Raw genomic sequence first — 4797 nt, 5'->3', positions numbered from 1 at the left:
GTGCTTTACAGAGGCAAGGAAAAACATTTGACATTAAGACAAGCAATAGAAATAAAAAAAATTAAAAAGAGAAGAAAATTTAATTAACAACATCAGAATGTCATTTAAGAAAAACAATTTAAAACATTAATTGAATCACTGGATTATGATTAAAAATTCTTTAAAAGTTCTTTAAAAGAGCTCAGCCATAAGCACGTGAAAATAGAAAAGTTTTTAACCTGGATTTCAAAGTGCTAAGAGTTGGGGCTGATTTCAGTCCTGCTGGTAGTTTGTTCCAGTTGTGAGCAGCATAACTGCTAAATGCTGCTTCACCGTGTCTGGTTTGAACTCTGTGCTCCACTATCTGACCTGAGTCAGTAGATCTCAGAGCCCTACTGGGTCTATATTCTACTAACATGTCATTTATGTATTGTGGGCCTAAACCATTCAGTGATTTGTAAACTAGTAGCAGAACTTTAAAATCTATTCTGTGGCTAACTGGGAGCCAGTGTAAAGACTTAAGAACTGGGGTGATGTGTTCTGATCTCTTTGTTCTGGTCAAAACTCGAGCTGCTGCGTTCTGAATGAGCTGCAGCTGTTTGATACTTTTTTGGGGGAGTCCAGTCAAAAGACCATTACAGTAGTCAAGTCTACTGGAGATGAAAGCATGGGTCAGCTTCTCCTGATCTGTTTGGGACATAAAGCCCTTAACTCTGGATATGTTCTTAAGTTGGTAGAAGGCTGTTTTGGTGACAAGAGGACATAGAGGGAGCAGGTCCTCTTCCAAGGAGTCCACCATGTTGAACCACCATGTTTCTACAGTAGTTCAGAAGGGACAAACAAACAAACATTTGGTCTATATAAGACCTTTCATGCTTTTCACTGTAGTTTCTCCTTCATGCTTGAACCTGAGATTGATGGGTATTCAGTCAGTTACAATCAGAAACATCACCACTAGATGTCACTAAATCCTACCCACTGGACCTTTAAGTGTTTACTATCAGTGTACATAAGAACTGCTCATGGTCAGTCCACAGCTCCGTCTGCTGAGCTGCCACATTTCTTCATGCTTTCTTTATTGCTCTTCTCTTGTTTCATTGGTCTTCCTGTGCTGAGAGGCCACTACAGCCTGTGACAATGATGCCACTGTGTTATCAAGCCTTGTGTTGTACTGTATTCATCTGCCCCCCTTCATCTCCCTCTTCATCTGACCCTGTTCCCTCTCACTCACAGCCTTCTGCCTCTCTGGCAGCTTCTTGCTATAAACCCCCTTTCTTCCCCAAGCCCTCCCATCTCTCTCTCTCTCTCTCTCTCTCTCTCTCTCTCTCTCTCTGTTCTTTCCATCTGTCTCTCTCTCCACTTCTATCTTTTATTCAATGAGCCATGACTCAATTCACACTTGTCTGTTGTTTGCATGGACGCCTACAGAGTTCCTCTCAGACAGTGTCGAGGGCACAGTAGCCCTGGGCAGCTGGAAACTCTGCTCGACAAATATGAAAGTAGGCTGGACGGATGTTCTTAAGTTAACCTCGATATGAACACCAGTGTAAGTGTGAATAACAAAACATGCATTGTTTGGATACAGCTGGATTAAGATAATAGATCATTCATAGATTGTGCTTTTTATGTAGGTAACTTTTGGAAGATACAAACTCTACACAAACAAATTAAGATTCACAAACACTTATATTAAACGAAATAAGTGCACCACCATGATTTAAAGCATTAGACTGATGTAGTTAGAAAAGCAATGGCACACACACCACAGCTTTTGTGTTAAACTGGAGATTTTGTTAATTTGGGACAAAACTAATCAATGAATGTGATTTCATTTAAAGCTTTATGAGACACATAAACCATAAACCACAAATAAACCAAATATTTCATGAAACTGTACATTATCTGACAGCTTGTATAGTTTATATAGTATAGTTAGCAGATGAGGCTTACATTTCAAACTAGCTGACATTATTTAACTGCCATTTATCTCTAACGTTAATGCAACCAACATCAAGCAAGGAAACAAACCAACAAAAGTGATGTATCAACTTTTATCTTTTCATCTTCTTATGGGCTGGAACTAGAAACTGTATGAACAGGGCGCCATCTAGTGGTAGAATATAGACCAGTTTATTAATTCTGTTATTTAAAATAAAAGGACTAAAAACAATCGTGTCCAGTTCATCCAAACCTGCTTTTCTGTAAACTGTATCTGCACATTTGAAGGAGACATTTTTATCAAGCATTCTTTTCATCCATTTAGATGATATCTACATGCTCAGTGAACCAGAATCATATCCACCAACACTATCAACCCTGCTCTTGTAAACTACACTAAGAAAGGCACTTTAAGGCAGTAAGAAGATGGACGCTTATCTTATACTTCATGTTGTATATACAGTATACCAGGACATAAACGCCCCATGAAGGCATGTCAGATTATAGTTCATAAAAAATGACTTTTCAAGGCTGCTCTGTGGAGATCACAACTTTATTCAGATTATATTGGAATTAAGTCATTTTCATGAGAATGGATAACAGTCTTAATAATACATACAATGTAAACATAATATGACACCACAAAAACAATTTATCTCAAGACAGTTCTGGTTGTTACGATAATTGCAATATAAATCAAGAATTTTTCCAGGCCAAGTAATCATAAGGAAGTGGTAACAGCATCAATAGCATCAAAACAACTGGATCACTTCTGAACTACAAGATGCTTCCAGAGACAAAGTGCAGTATATTACAGTGAAAAGACGCCTTGATAATATGTTCAGACACATGAATCATATTACTGTTAAAGAAGTACACCAGCAGTGAGATAGTATTGTACTTCCATTTGCTGGGGGGGATTTAGAAGAGAGTGAAAAACAGCAGTAAATAAAGCAGCAGAGGCTCAACATGCACGTTTTCATTAGATCATCACTTTAAAATCCACATGCACGCAGGCTTTCTGTTATTTGTCGTGTCAAAGCTTCAATTTTCATGTGAACTGTTTTCCTGACAACAGAGCAGCAGCAAGTGGCCACAAGTTACACTTGGACTGAGTGAAAAAAGCAACATGAACGCCATGACTTAAAAAGACAAGTCTTAATATTCTCTAAACTTAACTCTCAAAACATCAGTGCCACCAAAAGAGAAGGTGTTTCTGTCATCATGTGGACTGTTTTTTCACTGTGGCAGTCAGGCCTGGAAATGTTTTGTTCGACACTGACTGCTTACTGCGCTGCACAAGAAAGTATTTGTCTAGCTCGTCATTACTGTAATACACAGAGAAAGGATATGCATATATGTATGTATACAGTCTAAATCTGATGTGTTGTGTCGTGACAAAAAAACAAATCGCAACAACGATAAAATGACAGCAGCACATAACTCTACAAGTATCATCACCTGGTGGACTCTTATCAATCAGTGTTGGTCTGGTCAGAAATGTCCGTCAACATCACAAACATTCCTCATAGGTATTTATGAAATATAGATTCTGATAAGCGATTGGATCATTTGGTGAATTGTTAGTTAGTAGAACCGAGGGTCTAAGGACAGAGGGTGTCACTCCCTGTACAGATTGTAAAGCCCTCTGAGGCAAATGTACTTTGTGACTTTGGGCTATACAAATAAAATTGATTTGATTTGATTTAGTCTCTGTAAATAATAATATAGAGTACAGTCTACACCTGCTCTGCATGGAAAGTGTCATGAAATATCGATTTGGCACTTCACTATTATAAACAACAAACTAATAAAAATAATCCTCATTCGAAAATTGAGCCAAAGGAAATGACAAAAAACTATCACAATACACCTCTCACAGTAATGACCATATCCAAATACAGATGATGATGTAATACAGGAAATATGCTACAAGACAGTCACATGACTGATCAAGATTACTGAGAGGAAACTACACAGACACAACCATTTTTCATAAAGAATGAACCAATCATACACTGTACTTGTTCACAGCATTATGAAGTGTTTTCAAAGCAGCGCTTATTGACAGACAACACAAATCAAACAGAGTGCAAAACAGTTCAATTCAAGCCTCTAACACATGAACATGTGTTATCATACCAATGTCTTCAAAAACAGCCATAAACTGGCCAAAGGCTAAACTGGCAAAAAGTGTCTGCAGTAGAAAAACAATGAAAAGAAACACCTCGTCTCTGAAGCAGTGCAAGAGAAAATACACATGGTACATAACTTCACAAAGAGAAAACACTGGAAAATATTTTACGATAGTAATGATCAGTAACAGTACAACATGATTCTCCCTTTTATTGTGAAGAATCTGTTTTAGATCCTTTTATTCTGATAGTGGTTTTGTTTAGATTTTCCTAAAAATTAAATATTAAAATGATCTAGTCAGATTCATTTCAATATCATTATTTTCATTATCACTAAATCTGTTCATCCATAAAATGCTGATCACTGAATCAGTATTCCTGTCAAAGAAGACCAAAGAAAGCAGAAAAAATGTGAGAAACTGAAATTAAAGAATTCTTTTAAAAAAAAGATTCAAAACAATTCATCAATTATCAAAATAGTTGGCAATTAATTTAACAGTTGACAACTAATTGACTAATCGCTGCAGCTGTATTTACAACATATTTACAGATACCTGGTCCAGTGATATCAATTATTTTCCTAAGTCACTGCTGGACCTTACAATGAATTCCAGTGTAGCATGGAGTCCTGAATATTGAATATATAACTTAAACCAGCGCATGCTGAGCCAAAGAAAGCCCTGTGTCAAAAACATTATATTTATATTTATGCAAAATGCTCTACGACACTAGAGTCTGATTGAAG

General features: G+C 36.9%; 1 protein-coding gene across 1 annotated transcript in view; it reads right to left on the bottom strand.

The window, feature by feature from the left end:
* Nucleotides 1–2454: 2454 nt before the first annotated feature.
* Nucleotides 2455–4797, bottom strand: part of LOC104924316 (NHL repeat-containing protein 3) — a 4603-nt gene continuing 2260 nt past the window's right edge. The window contains exon 4 of the mRNA XM_010737632.3: nucleotides 2455–4797. This exon is cut by the window's right edge and continues 1131 nt beyond it. The gene's annotated coding sequence lies outside the window, so the exon portion shown is untranslated.

The sequence above is a fragment of the Larimichthys crocea genome, chromosome XVI (assembly GCF_000972845.2).
Source record: "Larimichthys crocea isolate SSNF chromosome XVI, L_crocea_2.0, whole genome shotgun sequence".
NCBI classification, from domain to species: Eukaryota; Metazoa; Chordata; class Actinopteri; family Sciaenidae; genus Larimichthys; species Larimichthys crocea.
This window is presented reverse-complemented; position numbering and strand designations above follow the sequence as displayed.